Here is a 22657-nt window from a genome sequence, read left to right on the forward strand (position 1 = left end):
TTTTCTCATCGCCTGTCGCCATCTGAACGCAACTATGATGTGGGTAACCGCGAACTGCTCGCCATCCGCTTAGCCCTAGGCGAATGGCGACAGTGGTTGGAGGGGCGACCGTTCCTTTTGTCGTTTGGACAGACCATAAGAACCTTGAGTACATCCGTTCTGCCAAACGACTTAATGCTCGTCAAGCTCGTTGGGCGTTGTTTTTCGCTCGTTTCGAGTTTGTGATTTCTTACCGTCCGGGTAGCAAGAACACCAAGCCTGATGCCTTATCCCGTCTTTTTAGTTCTTCTGTGGCTTCTACTGATCCCGAGGGGATTCTTCCTTATGGGCGTGTTGTCGGGTTGACAGTCTGGGGAATTGAAAGACAGGTTAAGCAAGCACTCACGCACACTGCGTCGCCGCGCGCTTGTCCTAGTAACCTTCTTTTCGTTCCTGTTTCCACTCGTTTGGCTGTTCTTCAGTGGGCTCACTCTGCCAAATTAGCTGGTCATCCCGGTGTTCGAGGCACTCTTGCGTCTATTCGCCAGCGCTTTTGGTGGCCGACTCAGGAGCGTGACACGCGCCGTTTCGTGGCTGCTTGTTCGGACTGCGCGCAGACTAAGTCAGGTAACTCTCCTCCTGCCGGTCGTCTCAGACCGCTCCCCATTCCTTCTCGACCATGGTCTCACATCGCCCTAGACTTCATTACCGGTCTGCCTTTGTCTGCGGGGAAGACTGTGATTCTTACGGTTGTCGATAGGTTCTCTAAGGCGGCACATTTCATTCCCCTCGCTAAACTTCCTTCCGCTAAGGAGACGGCACAAATCATCATCGAGAATGTGTTCAGAATTCATGGCCTCCCATTAGACGCCGTTTCAGACAGAGGCCCGCAATTCACGTCACAGTTTTGGAGGGAGTTCTGTCGTTTGATTGGTGCGTCCGTCAGTCTCTCTTCCGGGTTTCATCCCCAGTCTAACGGTCAAGCAGAAAGGGCCAATCAGACGATTGGTCGCATACTACGCAGCCTTTCTTTCAGAAACCCTGCGTCTTGGGCAGAACAGCTCCCCTGGGCAGAATACGCTCACAACTCGCTTCCTTCGTCTGCTACCGGGTTATCTCCGTTTCAGAGTAGTCTGGGTTACCAGCCTCCTCTGTTCTCATCCCAGCTTGCCGAGTCCAGCGTTCCCTCCGCTCAAGCGTTTGTCCAACGTTGTGAGCGCACCTGGAGGAGGGTGAGGTCTGCACTTTGCCGTTACAGGGCACAGACTGTGAGAGCCGCCAATAAACGTAGGATTAAGAGTCCAAGGTATTGTTGCGGCCAGAGAGTGTGGCTTTCCACTCGCAACCTTCCTCTTACGACAGCTTCTCGTAAGTTGACTCCCGCGGTTCATTGGTCCGTTCCGTGTCTCCCAGGTCGTCAATCCTGTCGCTGTGCGACTGCTTCTTCCGCGACATCTTCGTCGCGTCCATCCTGTCTTCCATGTCTCCTGTGTCAAGCCCTTTCTTCGCACCCCCGTTCGTCTTCCCTCCCCCTCCCGTCCTTGTCGAGAGCGCACCTATTTACAAGGTACGTAGGATCATGGACATGCGTTCTCGGGGACGGGGTCACCAATACTTAGTGGATTGGGAGGGTTACGGTCCTGAGGAGAGGAGTTGGGTTCCGTCTCGGGACGTGCTGGACCGTTCACTTATTGATGATTTCCTCCGTTGCCGCCAGGATTCCTCCTCGAGTGCGCCAGGAGGCGCTCGGTGAGTGGGGGGTACTGTCATGTTTTGTCTTATATTGTCTTGTCATTTTGCTTTTCCCTCTGTTCGTTTTCCCCCTGCTGGTCTTTTTAGGTTCGTTCCCCTTTTTCTCTCTCCCTTCCTCTCTCTCTTCTCTCTATCGTTCCGTTCCTGCTCCCAGCTGTTCCTATTCCCCTAATCAATCATTTAGTCTTCCCACACCTGTTCCCTATCTTTTCCCCTGATTAGAGTCCCTATTTCTCCCCTTGTTTTCCGTTTCTGCCCTGTCGGATCCTTGTCTATTGTTCACCGTGCTGTGTCTGTGTATCGCCCTGTCGTGTCGTGTTTCCCTCAGATGCTGCGTGGTGAGCAGGTGTCTGAGTCTGTTACGTTCAAGTGCCTTCCCGAGGCAACCTGCAGTTCATGATCGAGTCTCCAGTCAGTTCTCGTCATTACGAGTGGAATTGTGCTTTAGGATTGTATATTTACTTTACTGGATTAAAGACTCTGTTTTCGCCAAGTCGCTTTTGGGTCCTCATTCACCTGCATAACAGGAATAGCCTTCATTTCTCAAAACTAGAATAAACTGATGAGTTTCAGAAGAAAGTTCTTTGTTTCTGGCCATTTTGATCCTGTAATCGAAGCAAGAAACGCTGATGCTCCAGATACTCAACTAGTCTAAAGAAGGCCAGTTTTATTGCTTCTTTAATCAGAACGACAGTTTTCAGCTGTGCTAACATAATTGCAGAAGGGTTTTCTAATGATCAATTAGCCTTTTAAAAGTATAATCTTCGATTAACTAACACAATGTGCCATTGGAATACAGGAGTGATGGTTGCTGATAATGGGCCTCTGTACACCTATGTAAATATTCAATGTAAAATGTGCAGTTTCCAGCTACAATAGTCATTTACAACATTAACAATGTCTACACTGTATTTCTGATCAATTTTATGTTATTTTAATGGACAAAATAAATGCTTTTCTTTCAAAAACTAGAACATTTCTAAGTGACCCCAAACCTTTGAAAGGTAGTGTATGTAATTCATTTTCCAAAAATTTGCAATAATTTATAACATTTTGAATTTAGGCTGTAACATCTCAAAGTGGAATAAGTATTCAGACCCCTTGACTTTTTCTTTGTTATGTTACAGCCTTATATTAAAATGGATTCAATATTTTTTTCCAGCAATCTACACACAATACCTTACTGTAACAAAGCGAACAGGTTTAGATATTTTTGCAAATGTATTGAAATTTAAAAAACAAACACCTTATTTACATAAGTATTAAGACCCATTCTTAAGAGACTCGAAATTGAGCTCAAGTGCATCGAGTTTCCATTAATCATCCTTGAGATGTTTCTACAAATTGATTGGACATGATTTGGAAAGGCACCCACCTGTCTATATAAGGTCCCACAGTTGACAATGCATGTCAGAGCAAAAACCAAGTAATGAGGTTGAAGTAATTGTCTGTAGAGCTCTGAGATAGGATTGTGTCGAGGGGAAGGGTACCAAAACATGTCTGCTGCATAGTAGGTCCACAAGAACACAGTGCCGTCAATCATTCTTAAATGGAAGGAGTTTGGAACCACCAAGAGTCTTCCTAGAGCTGGCCGCCCAGCCAAACTGAGCAATTGGGGGAGAAGGGCCTTGGTCAGGTAGATGACCAAGAACCAGATGGTCACTCTGACTGAGCTCCAGAGTTCCTCTTTGGAGATGATAAAGCCTTCCAGAAGGACAACCAACTCTGCAGCACTCTACCAAATCAGGTATTTATGGAATCAGACGGAAGCCACTCCTCAGTAAAAGGCACATGACAGCCCGCTTGGAGTTTACCAAAAGGCACTTAAAGGATTCTCAGACCATGAGACCAAGATTAAACTCTTTGGCCTGAATGCCAAGTGTCACGTTTGGAAGAAATCTGGCACCGTCCCTCCGGTGAAGCACGGTGGTGGCAGCATTATGCTGTGGGGATGATTTTCAGGGCAGGGACTGGGAGACTAGTCAGGATCGAGGCAAAGATGAACAGAGCAAAGTACAGCGTAATCCTTGATGAAAACCTGCTCCAGAGCGCTCAGGGCCTCAGATTCACCTTCCAACAGAACAACAACCCTAAGCACACAGCTAAAACAACGCAGGAGTGGTTTCGGGACAAGTCTCTGAATGTTCTTGAGTGGCCAGCCAAAGCCCAGACTTGAACCTGATATAACATCTCTGGAGAGACCTGAAAATAGCTGTGCAGCGACGCTCCCCATCAAACCTGACAGAGCTTGAGAGGATCTGCAGAGAAGACTGGGAGAAACTCCCCAAATACAGGTGTGCCAAGCTTGTAGCGCCATACCAATCAAACTCGAGGCTGTGATAGCTGCCAAAGGTGCTTCAACAAAGTACTGAGTAAGTGTCAGAATACTTATGTAAATGTGATATTAGTATTTGATCAAAATTACAAGTTTGCTAAAATGTCTAAACTTGTTTTTGCTTTGTCATTATGGGTTATTGTGTGTTGACTGAGGGGGGAAAAAACTATTAAATCCATTTTAGAATAAGGCTGTAACGTAACAAATTGTGGAAAAAGTCTAGGGGTCTGAATGCCTCCCGAATGCACTGTAGATGTATATGAGATGGGATGTATAGACATTATGGACAGTATGTGGATAGAATATTTAGTATTTCTGTAGGATATGAAGGATATATATATATACAGTGCCTTGCGAAAGTATTCGGCCCCCTTGAACTTTGCGACCTTATGCCACATTTCAGGCTTCAAACATAAAGATATAAAACTGTATTTTTTTGTGATGAATCAACAACAAGTGGGACACAATCATGAAGTGGAACGACATTTATTGGATATTTCAAACTTTTTTAACAAATCAAAAACTGAAAAATTGGGCGTGCAAAATTATTCAGCCCCTTTACTTTCAGTGCAGCAAACTCTCTCCAGAAGTTCAGTGAGGATCTCTGAATGATCCAATGTTGACCTAAATGACTAATGATGATAATTACAATCCACCTGTGTGTAATCAAGTCTCCGTATTAATGCACCTGCACTGTGATAGTCTCAGAGGTCCGTTAAAAGCGCAGAGAGCATCATGAAGAACAAGGAACACACCAGGCAGGTCCAAGATACTGTTGTGAAGAAGTTTAAAGCCGGATTTGGATACAAAAATATTTCCCAAGCTTTAAACATCCCAAGGAGCACTGTGCAAGCGATAATATTGAAATGGAAGGAGTATCAGACCACTGCAAATCTACCAAGAACTGGCCGTCCTTCTAAACTTTCAGCTCATACAAGGAGAAGACTGATTAGAGATGCAGCCAAGAGGCCCATGATCACTCTGGATGAACTGCAGAGATCTACAGCTGAGGTGGGAGACTCTGTCCATAGGACAACAATCAGTCGTATATTGCACAAATCTGGCCTTTATGGAAGAGTGGCAAGAAGAAAGCCATTTCTTAAAGATATCCATAAAAAGTGTTGTTTAAAGTTTGCCACAAGCCACCTGGGGGACACACCAAACATGTGGAAGAAGGTGCTCTGGTCAGATGAAACCAAAATTGAACTTTTTGGCAACAATGCAAAACGTTATGTTTGGCGTAAAAGCAACACCCTGAACACACCATCCCCACTGTCAATCATGGTGGTGGCAGCATCATGGTTTGGGCCTGCTTTTCTTCAGCAGGGACAGGGAAGATGGTTAAAATTGATGGGAAGATGGATGGAGCCAAATACAGGACCATTCTGGAAGAAAACCTGATGGAGTCTGCAAAAGACCTGAGACCGGGATGGAGATTTGTCTTCCAACAAGACAATGATCCAAAACATAAAGCAAAATCTACAATGGAATGGTTCAAAAATAAACATATCCAGGTGTTAGAATGGCCAAGTCAAAGTCCAGACCTGAATCCAATCGAGAATCTGTGGAAAGAACTGAAAACTGCTGTTCACAAATGCTCTCCATCCAACCTCACTGAGCTCGAGCTGTTTTGCAAGGAGGAATGGGAAAAAATTTCAGTCTCTCGATGTGCAAAACTGATAGAGACATACCCCAAGCGACTTACAGCTGTAATCGGTGCAAAAGGTGGCGCTACAAAGTATTAACTTCAGGGGGCTGAATAATTTTGCACGCCCAATTTTTCAGTTTTTGATTTGTTAAAAAAGTTTGAAATATCCAATAAATGTCGTTCCACTTTATGATTGTGTCCCACTTGTTGTTGATTCTTCACAAAAAAATACAGTTTTATATCTTTATGTTTGAAGCCTGGAATGTGGCAAAAGGTCGCAAAGTTCAAGGGGGCCGAATACTTTCGCAAGGCACTGATATATATATATATATATATATACTATTCTATACACAGCAAAAGTTGAATAGGATGGCATTGACTAGAATACAATACATACATATGAAGTGAGCAAAACAGTATGTACTTGTAAGGGGTGCGTAACTGGCGGCAGGGAAGTCAAACGCAGGAGAGCAAACTTGGTGAATATCCGGAGCAATTTAATAAATAAACTAACGGCATACAAAACAACAAACCCATGGGTACAAAACCTGTAACTCAGCAGTAACACATAGCACGAGTACTTACAAATAAACAATTCCCGACAAGGACATGGGGGAAACCGAGGGAAAATATACAACATGTAATTAGGGTTTTGAAACCAGGTGTGTGTGAAAACAAGACAAAACAAATGGAACATGAAAAATTGCTCGGCAATGGCTAGAAGACCGGTGACGTCGACCGCTGATAAATTGGTCATACAATTTGATCTGATCTTCATCAAGGTCACAACAATAGACAAACACAGTCTGCTTAAACTAATAACACAAACAATTATAAGTTTTCATGTCTTTATTGAACACACCGTGTTAACATTCACAGTGCAGGGTGGAAAAAGTATGTGAAACTTTGGATTTAATAACTGGTAGACCCTCCTTTGGCAACAATAACCTCAACCAAACATTCTCTGTAGTTGTGAATCAGACCTGCACAACGGTCAGGGTGAATTTTGGACCATTGCTCTACAAAAAACTGTTTCAGTTCAGCAGTATTCTTGGGATGTCTGGTGTGAACAGCTCTCTTGGGGTCATGCCACAGCATCTCAAATCAGGTTGAGGTCAGGTCTCTGACTAGGCCACTCTAGAAGGAGTATTATCCTCTGTTGAAGCCATTCTGTTGTTGATTTACTTCTATGTTTTGGGTCGTTGTCCTGGATCACCAAACTTCTTTTGAGCTTCAATTGGTGGACAGATAGCCTAACACTCTCTTGCAAAATGTTTTTTTTTGGACAGCAGTGGCTTCCATGAACACCATTCTTGTTTAGTGTTTTACGTATGGTGCTCATCTGGTGCTGTAGGTGTCCTGGAGTGCAGGCAGTGTGCTACCGGTGATACGTTAGGCAGACCACACCACCCTCTGGAGAACTCTGCGGTTGCGGGCGAAACAGTTGCTGTACCAGACGGTGATACAGCCTTACAGGATGCTCTCAACGGTGCATCTGTAAAGTTTGTGAGGGTTTTATGGTCCAAGACAAAAAAAATCATCATCCTGTGGTTAAAGAGGCGCTGTTGCACATTTTCCACCACACTGTCTGTGTTAGTGGACCACTTCAGGCTGTCAGAAGTATACGCAGAGGAACTTGAACATTAAACCTCCACTGTGGCCCCGTCGATGTGAACGTTCTCCCTCTGCTGTCTCCTGAAGTCCACAATCAGCTCCATCATTTTGTTGATGTTGAGGGAGAGGTTATTTTCCCGGCACCACTTCACAAGTGCCTTCACCTCCTCCCTGTAGGCTCCCGTCATTGTTGGTAAGCAGGCCTACTGCTGTTGTGTCATCTGCAAACTTGAGGATTGAGTTGTAGGCATACGTGGCCACGCAGTCATGGGTGAACATGGAGTACAGAGGGGGCTGAGCCCCTATGTTGAGGATCAGCGAAGTGAAGGTGTTGTTTCCTACCTTCACCACCTTGGGGTGGCCTGTCAGGAAGTCCAGGAACCAGTTGCACAGGGCGGGGTTCAGACCCAGAGCTTAATGATGAGCTTGGAGGGTACTATGGTGTTGAAGGCTGAGCTGAAGTCAATGAACAGCATTCTTATATGTATTCCTCTTGCCCAGATGGGATAAGGCAGTGTGCAGTGTGATGGCGATTGCATAGACTGTGGATCTATTAGGGTGGTTTGCAAATTGGAGTGACATTGAAAACGGGCGAAGAAGGATTTTTGCTTGTCCGGGAGCAAGACGTCGGTGTCCGCAATGTGGCTGGTTTTCCCTTTGTAATCTGTGATTATCTGGAGTCCCTGCCACTGTCACGCCTTGGTCTTAGTATTTTTTGTTTTCTTTAATTATTTGGTCAGGCCAGGGTGTGACATGGGTTTATGTTGTTATATTTCCTATTGGGGTTTTTGTATTATTGGGATTGCGGCTGAGTAGGGGTGTTGTATGGTCTTGGCTGCCTGAGGCGGTTCTCAATCAGAGTCAGGTGATTCTCGTTGTCTCTGATTGGGAACCGTATTTAGGTAGCCTGGTTTCGCTGTGTATTTCGTGGGTGATTGTTCCTGTCTCTGTGTAGTTTCACCAGATAGGCTGTAATTAGGTTTCACGTTCCGTTTGTTGTTTTGTATTTTGTATCGTTATTTCATGTGTCATTTTTTCTATTAAAGTCATGAGTAACCACTACGCTGCATTTCGGTCCGACTCTCTTTTGACAAACGAAGAACGCCGTTACAGCCATGTACATCTCGTGTCTGAGCCTGTTATGGCTCTCGTTTGTGGAATGACCGGACCAAGGTGCAGCGTGGTAGGCGTACATCGTGCTTTTTATTGATGACATCAAAAGCAAAATAACAACGACAAAACGAAAGCGCACAGTTCTGCAAGGCAAAATCAACTATACAGAAAACCCAAAAGGAAAATGACAACTTATATATGATCCCCAGTCAGAGACAACGATAGACAGCTGCCTCTGATTGGGAACCATACTCAGCCAAAAACAAAGAAATAAGAAAACAGATTTTCCCACCCGAGTCACACCCTGACCTAACCAAACATAGAGAATAATAAGGATCTGTAAGGTCAGGATGTGACAGAGCCGTTGAATTGCGACTCCACTTTTTCGCTGTACTGATGTTTTGGCTGTTTGATTGCCTTATAACTGCACTGTTTGTATTCAACCATATTCCCAGTCACTTTGCCATGGTTAATGTGGTAGTTGGCGCTTTTAGTTTTGCTCGAATGCCGCCATCTATCCTCGGTTTTTGGTTTGGGTAGGTTTTAATAGCTACTGTGAGAACAACATGCCCTATACACGTCCTGATGAACTCAGTCACTGTGTCAGTGTATACGTCAATGTTATTCTCAGAGGGAACCCAGGAACATATTGCAGTCTGCTTGATCAAAACAATATAGAAACTTGGATTCCGAATGGTCAGACCAGCGTTGAATAGACCTTAGCACAGGTACTTCCTGTTTCAGTTTCTGTCTATAGGAAGGGAGAAGCAGGATGGAGTCTTGATCTGATTTGCCGAAGGGAGGGCGGGGGAGGGCCTTGTAGCAATCTGGGAAGGGAAAGTAACAATGGTCTTGAGTTTTTGAAGTGCGAGTACTACAGGCAAAGTGTTGATAGAACTTCGGTAGTGTTTTCCTCGCATTTTCTTTGTTTAAGTTCCCGGCTACAATAAATGCAGCCTCAGGATATGTGGTTTCCAGTTTGCACAAAGTCCAGTATAGTTCCTTGAGTGCCGTCGTGGTATCGGCTTGAGGGGGAATATACACGGCTGTGACTATAACCGAAGAGATTTTTCTTGGGAGGTCATATGGTCAACATTTGATAATGACGTATTCTAGGTCAGGTGAACAAAAGGACTTGAGTTCCTGTACGTTATCAAAATCACACCATGAGTTAATCATGAAACATACACATCTGCCTTTCTTCTTCCCAGAGAGTTCTTTATTCCTGTCTGCGTGATGTACTGAGAACCCAGCTGGCTGTATGGACGGGGACAGTATGTCTGGAATATATGATTCTGTGAAACAGAGTATGTTAAAGTCCCTGATGTGAGAACCTCACCCTGAGTGTGTCTACTTAATTGTAGACGAGCTCGTGTACTTAGGAGCTAGATAAAGAGCTGCCATGTCTATCAACGCTATCTTCTGTAATAGTACTAGGCTATGATACTGTGATGTAATATGAGAGGAAGATTTGATTAGCTAACGTTGCCTCTGTACACAGGTTTCATCCCTGCTAGCTAACATTAGCAAGCTAGTTAGCTCATAATCAAGCAAACCTGACAACATGTTTGATGCATGTTGCCAGCTTGCTTTAAATAATGTTTCAACTCGAACTGGATAGCTACTGCCCTTGTTTGTTGTAATTATTGGGCAAATAAACACCCACATTAAACCACACCTCCAAGACAACTCTTGATAAAACTTCAGTCATGGCCGCTAGCATTTCTTAATGAACATTAAAGAATAACAAGGCCAAATCAGGAAGTGCAGTCGCCCTTTAACAGTTTGAAGAATCTGCTAAGTGGGCAATGCTACGGGAAAACGGATAAGCACAGCATACATCACAGAATCCCCTAGGGTGGAAGAGGGGGTTGAGAGTGGAAGAGGGGGTTGAGAGTGGAAGAGGGGGTTGAGAAAGCACTGGGTGGAAGAGGGGGTTGAGAGTGCACCAATATGGAGAATTTAGAAGAATTTATGTCCAACTTCCTGTCTCAGTTCAACACACCAACCCTAGGGATTAGACCTCAGGACAATCCTCTGCAAATGCCTATATACTGAGGACATCCGTCCAACATAGAACTGATAATCATCAGCATGCTGAACTTGTGTACAGTAATGCACATGGTTTACAATAGCGCTGGTACGACCAGCCGGGCCAGAGATGAAGAAGCTAGTTATGAATTCGGATTCCTCCCCATTTTACACACCATTGAAATGTGTGGTAGGGACCTGTCTTAGGACCAAAATATACAGTTTACCCCTGACCTGTCAATGACACCAATCGCTAGGCAGAGTTACTGCATTAAGAGTGCTGCTGTATTTTCAGTGCTTTACATGGGGAGGGGGAGTTCTGGCAGTCAGTACTGTATGGTGTTGAGTGACGCATTCCTTAGCGCCTCTGTGTGTATATGCGTGTGTGTGTACTCCATCATGTTCTATACAGAGCCTAGCTGCACAGACAGCCTGTCTGCGACCCCAAGATTAGACTGAATAGCTGACTTGCTGACAGACTGACTGGCTGACTGATAGACTGACTGGCTGGCTAACTGGCTGACTGACTGAACTTAAAAGAGCTGAGAGCCGCAATTAGTTCTTCTGCCATGGCATTACCCAACTTCTGTGTTGCAGAAATGCAACTGACCAAAGGCCAACAGCCCATGGCTCCAAACTCTAAAGGAATGTATCCTAGACCTAATAAATCTAAGCTAATAATCTATAATGTGATTCAGTTGTTGAGAAGTCTTTATGTTAGAGACTAAATGTTGTAAATGTCTTCAGCAAAAGTTGAAGTTCACGCAACACCGATTTGAGCCCAAAATGTCTTGCACCTACTTTGTACCAGCTCAAATAATCATCTGAGATCTCTGGACAGTGTAAATGAAGATCATTTATATGTTTTTGGTCAGAACCAAAACCACAGCCCCTGTTATTTTCTCCAACATTCCTGTTGGTTTGACTTTTAGTCCAGTACAGAGTTCCAAGGAAACGTTCGAATGAGAAAATATGCCTGTAAAATGCCAGCGAGGTGTCAAGAGAGAAAAACAACAAGGCTACTTCTATTCTATGAAGCTTAGCAGCTGGAGACAGGAATGTTCTTCAAGTCTTCAGAGGGACTAGGGACATTGCAGCAAAACATAAGATAACATTTAGACCAACACAAGGGTTATCAAAGATGATAACCCTACACAATACTGCTTTTGAGAGGTTGCATCTTTTTATTTTTAACTTTTTTATTTATCCGTTATTTTACCAGGTAAGTTGACTGAGAACATGTTCTCATTTACAGAAACAACCTGGGGAATAGTTACAGGGCAGAGGAGGGGGATGAATGAGCCAATTGTAAACCGGGGATTATTAGGTGACTGTGATGGTTTGTGGGCCATATTGGGGATTTAGCCAGGACACCGGGGTTAACACCCATACTCTTACAATAAGTGCCATGGAATCTTTTAATGACCTCAGAGAGTCAGGACACCCGTTTAACATCCCATCCGAAAGACAGCACTCTACACAGGGCAGTGTCACTAATCACTGCCCTGGGGCATTGGGATATTTTTTAGACCAGAGGAAAGAGTGCCTCCTACTGGCCCTCCAACACCACTTCCAGCAGCATCTGGTCTTCCATCCAGGGACTGACCAGGACCAACCCTGCTTAGCTTCTGAAGCAAGCCAGCAGTGGTATGCAGCTCATGAGGGTAACTTAACTTAAGAATCAGTACCTCCTGGAAAGATCTTTCACTGGGCAGATACACAACACAGGGGCCAACAGGGTGGAGGGGGGGATTGAGACTATTATGGGAACTTGACTTAACAACCAAATTGCTGAAAGTATTTGCCTCCTCTGGGAGTGGAACAAAAACAAACAGATCTCCAGTTAAACTCAACCATGTCCAAAACCAGACATAGATCACTGGTGCTTAGACAGCGTGGTAGTGGGGCAGCTCCCTCAAACACCATCATCCAGGTGGTACACATACACACAAACATACACACACACACACACACACATACACACAAACCCTCTCATCATCTCATTGCGGTGGTCAAGAGAGGAGAGGTGACACATGGTGGTCTGTCTGTGGAGAGTACCATGACTAAAAAGGACACGACCTGAGCTCTCAGGCAATTCTCTGGGACAGGATACTTTCAGCAGTCAGACCAGGATAGTAGCTGCCTGCCTGGTGCCTGCACTTCATTGGGGAAACCAGAGCACTCACAGCCATGTTCCAGAGCCGAGTAGAGCTTCCATATTTGGACAGGCACCAGTTGTCATGCCCATCTCTCCTACTACGTTCCAACGTTCCCTCTGCCTGGTATTTTCCCCATGATAACCACCCCTTTCCTTCAAAAAACATACAGCCCACTCGGGGGACACTTTCCCTGTTTTTTATTTAGCTGGCCTCTCGGCCAGGTCTCTCTTGTAAAAAAGGTTTTCTAGGACCTCAATGGAGCTTCCTGGATAAATAAAGACACATTTTTAAAAAATGTAAAAAACAAAGCTGACCAATCGTGTATAAAGCTGGATGGGAGAGGGTTAAAAACAATCTCTGCATGTCTAGATTGTTGAAAGCTGTGTGACTCTAAGCATCAGATTGAGTCGCTCGCAGGCCTTAGCCACGACAGGCTTTATTTGTCAGCTCCTCTGCTTTAGAAATATCTACACGTCAGCAAATGCTTCCTAGCAGCAGCAGCAATAATAGTAGAGTCACAAATCCCAAGCTAGCTGCTTTTCTGGGTAAAGCAGAGAGAGAACTTGGCAGTACTCCACTGTGACAATGCTCCAGAGAGAGCTTGCATTGGGATTTCTCCTTCTCTAGCCATGAAAAGAAGGAATGGAAAAACAGGAAAATAAGGTTTTGTAACAGGGAAAGGGCTGCCTTAAACCCAGAGAAAATAACTTTTACAGTGACTGCGCCACTCTGGTCCCTCCCTCCTTCTCCCTCCTCTTTATGCTCCTCCCCCATCTCAACAGACCCTCTTATGACAGACAAAAGCAATTTATTTTAATTTAAATTTAATAGGCAAGTCAGTTAAGAAAAAAGTATTATTTTCAATGACAGCCTAGGAACAATGGGTTAACTGCCTGTTCAGGGGCAGAACGACAGATTTGTACCTTGTCACCTCGGGGATTTGAACTTGCAACCTTTCGGTTACTAGTCCAACGCTCTAACCACTAGAATGGGAGAATCTCATATGCATTTCCTTGATTTCTCATGTCCTCTGTCCTCGCCTCCTTCTCAACCCATCGGAAGAGAAGGTCAGAGGGGAAGGGACCTATTCCCGGAGTAGGAGAGGCTGAGCCGAGACGATCCTGATAATGTCTTCACTGTCCCAAATTGCCAGTATGCTTTGAGAGCTAGTGTAGATCCTACTAATGAGAGCTCTTCAGTCACAGAATAGAATAAAGAATGGAATAGAAATCCGCCATGTTAAAATATATAGCCTACACGAACACAATTCCACTGGAATATCCCCAGAAAGGTCACTCAATGTTTGAAAGCTGATTCCAGTTGCAATAACAACAGATGTTTTAAAAATAAAACTTTGTGAAGAATATTGACTGGAAGGTACTTCAGCTCCCTGCAGTCCTTCAAAAAAATCTATAGCACTTTCGCCTTTCTAGTGCGTTTTCAATTAAGCCTATTTTTGTCTCCCCTCCCCTTCAAAAATACATCTGCTTCTAGTCTTGCAAAACTAATAATTCTCCTAATAATACAATTCCCCAGTTGAAATTGCCATTAGGCCTATAACAAGGACTACTAGGCCAAAAAAAAGAACAACCCAAAATATCTGGAGCATGGCCAAGTTCACACTACTCCCGTCAGTCCTGACTATTTCTGACTCGCCCATATGGTTTTCACCCTCCGATAATAATCAACCATCTCACAGACTAGGCCTATGAGCATGATGCTTAGTGTAAGAAGCATAAATCCTCAAAAAGTATACATTAGCCATACCATCTCAAATGATGAATCCATAAAATCATTCAGGCAAAAGGGGAAATAGACAGACATTTGATTTCATCTGAATCTTAGCTAACGGATAGCAATCACTTCCATACACAATCCATTTCTCTGCTACTCATAGTACTTGAGTTTCTTTCCTGTCGCACACCCATGGCCCGAACGAACAGCTGAGCTATGATAATGAGTCCACCCGTACAGAGATAAAATAAGGGAGATGAATACTATGAGCCTGGGGGCTTACTCTCTGGGCTGGAGTTCAGACCAGCAGCAGTTGCCAGCAGCAGTTGTAGTCAGACCTGGGTTCAAATACTATTTGAAATCAATTAAATACTTTGAACCTTTGATCTCGAATGCCTGGAGTGTAAGATGGGTGGTGTTTTCCGTTTACAGTCTATACTATTGGTCCATTAAACCAGGCAAGCTCAATCAAGCATATTTGACATTATTTCAAAATAGTATATGAACCCAGGTCTGACAGGAGTACAGTGAGACATCTCTCTCTTGCATTGGTTTGCTGAATTGGCCCTTCCTTTGCTGGAACACAGGAAGCTCATCTCAATCACACAGGAAGATAGACGACATGCTGCCTGGCAATAGGCCACATCTTTAAATCTATCCATCCACAATGATTTAAGTTCTGGAAAACACAGCAACACAGCACAGCAACAAGACCATTCACTGCTACCGCAACCACCCAGAGCTTATCTTTAATGGATAATAGTGGCAGAAATTAATGTCAGAGAAGGTCTCGCAAAAATAATAAATTCATTTGACAAATAAGGATGTTTGGGTAGCTATTCGAAGCGTCATGGCAGAAGACAGATGACCATTAAAGGGGTCAATATTTACTGTGAGAAGTGATTGATCAGTTTCTCAAAGCCTTGATGTTGGAGCAGGATCAACACAGATGCTCATATGGGGGATTAGTAAAGTCCCTCAGCCTGCCGTAGAAAATCCTGCTAGCTGCTACTGTGTTCCCAGTTGAGCTAAGGACTAATTTACGGACTAATTTACTAAAGTTGATAAAGATGTTAATAATAAGCCACTAATAATAGAAGTTGAATAAAGAGAAAACAATACCTTAAATAATCCATTAAAAATGGATGATTCTTGTGCAATTTATATTGATAGAAAAACCTCAGTGTAGCCTATCATTATTTTAGGCTATCTGGCATTAGCGCGGAAGCTTTGGGGCCTAACTGTACGCTTGCCAAATAGCCTATACGCCAATCAGAAAATGCTTTTGAGAACGGGCAGAACAAGTGAACTTCGATCCACGGAGGCAAAAAGGACAATGGTGGAGTTCAATAATTCAATAAGAAAAAAGCTTTGAAATGAAGAGTTCAAAATAAAGAGAAGGAAGGGCAAGAAAAGTCATGTTTGGGAAAGATTTAGTGAAGTGGTAAAAGAGGAGGATGGCAGTGTCTGCCGATACCATAACTCCGCCTCACCTCATGGGGCACAATGTTCACGACGTTAACGTCAGCCAACCGCTCGCCCACATGACCCCATACACGCCTGCCAGGTACAGTTAAAACCAGGATTCATCCGTGAAGAGCACATTTCTCCAGCGTGCCAGTGGGGAGGATGTCAAGCACACAGATGAGCTTCCCCCAAGACGGTTTCTGACAGTTTGTGCAGAAATCCTTCAGTTGTGCAAACCCACAGTTTCATCAGCTGTTCGGGTGACTGGTCTCAGACTGGTCTGCAGTTAAAGAAGCTGGATGTGGAGGTCCTGGGCTGGAGTGGTTACATGCGGTCTGCGCTTGTGAGTCCCAGTGGGCGTACTGCCAAATTTAAAATTACGTTGGAGGTGGCTTATATAGAAATGAACATGAACAACAGTCCATGCCAATTTCACGCTCCCTCAAAACTTGAGACATCTGTGGCATTGTGTTGTGTGACAAAACAGTCCAATTTTAGAGTGGCCTTTTATTGTCCCCAGCACAAGGTGCACCTGTGTACTGATCATGTTGTTTAATCAGCTTCTTGATATGCCACACCCGTCAGGATTATCTTGGCAACGGAGAAACACTCACTAACATGGATGTAAACAAATTTGATTGACAGAAGCTTATGAGTATGGGAAAATTCTGGGATCAGCTTATGAAACATGGGTCCAACACTTCAAATGTTGCGTTTATATTTGTTTCAGTGTATTTATGACATTCTGGTGAGCAAGGGTTTATTTAGTCTTATAGGGCAACATGTAATGACAGAAGAGAAGCTGCATGTATCCAATTAGACAACTATAGATTATAGACAACTATAGACAGTGAAAACTCACTGTATTAGCCTAGGAATTAAATCTCTGCAGGCCTAGAACAGTAAGCACTCACTACTTCCTCCTGGAATCGTTGGGGGAAAAAAAGTAAACTTTCATTGCAAGGCAATATGTAATTTTTTTCAGAAGCTGCAATTGAATATTGTGTTGGGTCTTGCATTCTTCTACTCACCTGAAATGGCACAAAGCATTGATTCTTTATCCATGTTATGTCTTAGTAAAGCACATTAAAAGCTAGCATTTGTAACAAGGGGAAAAGCCATTTTGAACAGAACTGCATTGAATCCTACAGCCTACAAACCTTTACATTTCTGGGCTATAGGCTAAAAGAAAATATGCAACTAAGTGACCATGCATGACCCTTGAGGTCTCAGAATTCTGTAGGAACAGAAGCTTCTAAGCGAGGACCATGCAGAGTCCCTTCAATGTCCTTTAAAGATCAACATTTAACAAATATCATTCATGTAGCTTGAACACAGGCACTTTGTTCATTCCAGGTATACGAGTGCATAGAGTATAGATTCGAATACCATGGCAATGACGGTCTGGTAAATGTTAGGTAATCCGTTATCTTAAACAAAGATATACTGTATGGTGTAACTTTAAATTAAAACAAATTTAAACTCATCCAAAATAGAACGTTCACATTGCAAAGCACTGTAAAAAATTAAAAAATTTAAGTGCAAGTCCTCAATTCTACTTAAAGCCCTCCAATGTTCAAACTGTCATAACAATAAACACCATCTGACTATACACCGGCTGAGATAATATGGCTGCACAGAGCCTGAGATCATCCCACTCTATTATTTACTAACAATACAAGGAGTTTGGCCCATTTTCAACACAGACCTCCTGTAGCCTTGCCAGGTTGACTAAACCAAGGCTCTGTCCCAAATGGCATCCCCTATGGAGGCACCCCTGCATTCCCCGATGGACCCCGGTCAACAGCAGTGCACTACATAGGGAATAGGGTTCCACTTGCACAACATTAACCACACCCTTTCTCGGAGTGGTTTTGATGCCGTTTTTAGACCTGGACGTGGGAATCACAAAATGGCTCCGTCAGAGGGGACTGGCAGGGCCTTAGGGCCACACTCTATGTAAACTACCGAGGAGGTCAAACCTAAACTCAAAGCCCTAACCTGCAATTTCCACACACAAAATGACAATTATAACCCAGACAGCACACATACTTTTATAAGAGTGGAAATCAATCCGGTATAGGCTTGACCATAGAAATCCTATAACTCACGGTTCTATATGTAATCCAATGGCTAAAACACAGTAAATCATGCCTATTCTTATACCTTTATACACTGCAATAGAGCACAGTTTATTTCTAACATCAGCATGAAATGATTTCATAATTAGACTGAAGTCGGACTAAAAATCAAGTTGAGAACTTATTATGAATTCTAAATTTGTCCACTCTCCCACGGTTAACGTCCTTAGGTGATTCCAGGATGTGCTATAGTTAGAGCAGACAGTGATTTACTGACAAACAAAACATGATAACCACATTGTTAACATATGTTTGTTGTAGTCAGACGACTCCTTGTTGTGTGTTATGGGTGTAACAGGCAGGCCTTGTACAACTTGTTTTCTAAACAAATCTCCCCTTTCAGCACAAATCATGTGTTGGAGTAGCAGCAGATGTAGTGCACATTCATCACTTCCATCTCAGAGGGACAGGAGGTCTATGTCTCACACACACAAAACATTACATGACTCCCAGAACGGCAGGGCGGGGTCTTCTGTCAGTGAATCTGTAAATCAGATGAAAAGCCAGCCCTCCAGCAGCTGTTATCTGGGGTTGGAGGTCACATCCATTCAGCTGGTAGATCCCCAGTCTAGCATCTCCTACAGTACCTACTGTCTCCACCCTCCATCTCTCCTAACACACACACACACCACGCACACACAATGTCCCACGTGTAAACACACACACCCATTCTCTCTTCTTCTCCCTCAATTAGCCCTAACTCCTTCTCCTCCTCCCTTCCTCTACTTTCCTTCCTCCCTCATTCCACCACTCCATTCCCTTAATTAAACTCTAGCCACACTGAGAAGTCAGCTCGCCTCGGCCAGCTGTATTTACAAGGTTAAAGAAAACCACACAAACACAATAGACATCATACCTGAGATTAAATGGGGGCCTTTTTCTGCTTGATCCAATTAATGTGACAGCCTGCACAGTGCACAACATCTCACTCCTCCTTCCAAAAATAAAACAATTTTTGCATACACATATTTAGCAATGTTATTAGGGGTGTAGCAAATGGCTTGTGTTACTAGCTCCAACAGCGGAGTAGTATCTAACAATTCACAACAGTACACACAAATCTAAATGTAAAAAATGGAATTACTAAATATATAAATATTAGGACGAGCAATGTCGGAGTGGCATTGACTAGAATACAGTAGAATAAATAATATACATATGATATGAGTAAAACAGTATGTAAACATTATTAAATTGACTAGTGTTTCATTATTAAAGTGTCCAGTGATTCCATGTCTATGTACATAGGGCAGCCTCTAAGGTGCAGGGTTGAGTAACCGTGTGGGAGCTGGCTAGTGACCGTGACTAAGTTCAGGGCAGGATACTGGGTAGAGGACTGCTAGTGATGGCTATTTAACAGTCCGATGGCCTTGAGATAGAAGCTGTTCTTCAGTCTCTCGGTCCCATCTTTGATCCACCTGTACTGACCTCGCCTTCTGGATGATAGTGGGGTGAACAGGCTGTGGCTCGGGTGGTTGATGTCCTTGATAATTTTTTTGGCCTTCCTGTGACATCTGGTGCTGTAGGTGTCCTGGAGGGCAGGCAGTTTGCCCCCGGTGATGCATTGGGCAGACCGCACCACCCTCTGGAGAGCCCTGTGTTTGTGGGAGGTCCAGTTGCCATACTAGGCGGTGATACAGTCCGACAGGATGCATCTGTAAAAGTCTTAGGGGCCAAGACAAATTTCTTCAGACTCCTGAGGTTGAAGAGGCGCTGATGCACCTTCTTCATTACACTATCTGTGTTGGTGGACTATTTCACCTTATCCACTGTGGTCCTGCCAATGTGGATGGGGGCGAGCTCCCTCTGCTGTCTCCTGAAGTCCACAATCAACTCCTTCCTTTTGTTGACGTTGAGATATTTTCCTGGAACCCCTCTGCCAGGGCCCTCACCTCCTCCCTGTAGGATGTCTCATCATTGTTGGTACTCACACCTACTACTGTTGTGTCATCTGCATACTTGATGATTGAGTTGGAGGCGTGCGTGGCCACGCAGTCATGGGTGAACAGGGAGCACAGGAGGGGGCTGAGCATGCACCCTTGTGGGGCCCCTATGTCAAGGATTAGTGTGGTGGAGTTTTTTTTCCTAACTTCACCACCTGGGGGTGGCCTGTCAGGAAGTCCAGGACCCAGTTGCACAGGGCGGGGTTTAAACCCAGGGCCCCAAGCTTAATGATGAGCTTGGAGGGTACTATGGTGTCGAAGGCTGAGCTGTAGTTAATAAACGGCATTCTTACATAGGTATTCCTCTTGTGCAGATGGGATAGGGCAGTGTGTTGGCAATCCCAATAGATCTGTGTATCTATTCGGGCAGTATGCAAATTGAAGTGGGTGTAGGGTAAGATGGACATGATATGATCCTTACTTATCATCTTACATTATAAAGGGCAACTGAATGTCTGAAGCTGTTGATTTTGTAAGCTGATTGGTGGTGGATCAAAGAAAATGACATTGACTGTATCAGGAGAGATGTCGCTCTATAAGACTAAAAGGAGGCTGAGTGCGTAGACTTGTTTGTTTTGAAGCCATAACCACTGGCTGTGTTCTTCTTTGGGACACACCTAGCCCTGATGTTATCTACGTGTCATGACCCGAACACACATCTCAACACACACACACACACACACACACACACACACACACACACACACACACACACACACACACACACACACACACACACACACACACACACACACACACACACACACACACACACACACACACACACACACACACACACACACTGGCCTTCTCAGTATACACAAACAGTATCCAGGCACTCTGCATTGCATCGTTCTTAAGAACAGCCCTTAGCCGTGGTATATTGGCCATATACCACACCTTCTCCGGCCTTATTGCTTAAATATACCACGCCTAAGGGCTTTTCTTAGACACAATGCAGAGATCCTCGAAGCAGCCCTTTGCAGTGGCATATTAGTCATATACTACAAACCTCAGAGGTTCCTTATTGTTATTATAAACCGGTTACCAACATAAATATAACAGTACAAATATACCACAGATTTCAGCCAATCAGCATCCAAGAGCCAAACAACCCGTTTTTTTAATCTATTATAGACCTGTGGCCCCCAATGTAGGACAGGCATCAAGCACAATAGCCTATCCAACTAGCCTACAAACACGGCAAGATTATCATGAGTATGACATTCGTTGTTGAATGAAAAAAAAAACATGGAAGGCAAAATTGTCAGATGAAATGTTGTTCGAAACACTACTTAAAAACAATATACTGTCCAAAATATATGTCTCTGTACCAGATCATGTGAAGATTCAACCTCAACTACGAAAAAAAGACAGATTGAGATCCATCTGGAACAAATATTCTCTCTCCACCCAAAATATTTATTCTGGTCCAAATTGGAAGACTGCCAAGATCCTACTGTCTGCCTGTAAAAAAAACTTGAATTCTAGATAGGATATCCATCATCCAAGTCCTTCATCCATGTGGAAAAAGAATAGACTTTGGTTGGAGAGTAATCAACAAACGGATAAAAACAGGGTTCATACAATTATCAAATTATAACATTTACCTTCTCCTCGTGATTTATTGCCGAGGCAACATACGTAAATGTATCTATCCTTTTCAAAATATCCGTAGTGATCCGCTACCCAGCGTAGACACAGCAACAATTGCCTTGTTGGCAAAGGGAGCTACTTTCTCCTCCTGCAAAAAGTCACGGTCGATTTACTCCCCCACGGGTCATTCCTTAAACAGTTACTCCATTGCGAAAGGGAAAAATATTATCTACTATTTGGTTGTATAAAAGTGTACTTATTAGATATATTTAGTATTTTCCAGTAGCCGCGAACCTCTTTTTCTTCGCAAAATTAGATGAAGAGACAAGTCCGCAGTGCCCTCATCTGAACGAAGCCCCAATTTCACAGGAAAAACCGGGTGACGTCATGAATTTAAGACACGCCCATATTCTATTACAGGCTATTATCCGTTATTATATGGATATGGCTACTGGTGACATGTATGAGCATAATGAAAGTTCTCCCAAAACTAACCCTGGTATAGCCCTCTCTTGTCAAATCAATTTCTTGAATGTTGTGTATGGATGGGTTTTTGTTATGTAACCTATTATGTAGCCTGTTCAATCTCTCTCTTTTATAAGGTACCTACTTTTAATGAATATTGTATGTTTAAAAAAATATATATATATATATACACACTTTGCAACAGGTTCTTGTGGGAATTGTTGACATCTACGACTACTATAACAGTCATTACTGGGTAGACTGACTGAGGGTGTGACAACAGTTTCCTTGTGTCTGTTAGGGACTGGTCTGGTAAGGGTGTACACATACAGGCTCCCTTGAAGCTGGGCCTGTCTGAATGGGACACAGCGACACTGTTTGGGCTATACAGAAAACTTCATTTAGTAAAGAATCAAAGGGGCATTCATTCTTTCTCATATTTGGACTTCTCACTTCCACTCAACAACTCAATACACTACCTGTTATTTTATTATTTTATTGTGTGCTTTAGCGACCTCTTGTGTTGGACTAGACCTAGAGTATGACACAAATCTGGCAAATCCTATGACAGGCCAGGGCATTTATCACTGCAGGATGTAATCACAGTTTGTCCTGTATTATGTAAAACGAAACTGCTTTTGTTTGTGAACGATATCTTACAGTTTGATTGGTACTACAAA

The 22657-nt window shown here is 43.6% G+C and overlaps 1 protein-coding gene across 2 annotated transcripts in view; it reads right to left on the reverse strand.

Annotated features, from left to right (window-relative positions):
- LOC124039853 (integrin beta-1-like) overlaps nt 1–21885 on the reverse strand; it is a 57984-nt gene extending 36099 nt beyond the window's left edge. Inside the window, exon 1 of one of the 2 annotated variants that reach the window (XM_046356317.1) lies at nt 21527–21885. The gene's annotated coding sequence lies outside the window, so the exon portion shown is untranslated. The remainder of the gene's footprint in view (nt 1–21526) is intronic. The other variant, XM_046356318.1, reaches the window with a different exon arrangement.
- Between the last annotated feature and the right edge of the window lie 772 nt (nt 21886–22657).

This window comes from Oncorhynchus gorbuscha, linkage group LG07 (assembly GCF_021184085.1).
Source record: "Oncorhynchus gorbuscha isolate QuinsamMale2020 ecotype Even-year linkage group LG07, OgorEven_v1.0, whole genome shotgun sequence".
In the NCBI taxonomy this organism is placed as follows: domain Eukaryota; kingdom Metazoa; phylum Chordata; class Actinopteri; order Salmoniformes; family Salmonidae; genus Oncorhynchus; species Oncorhynchus gorbuscha.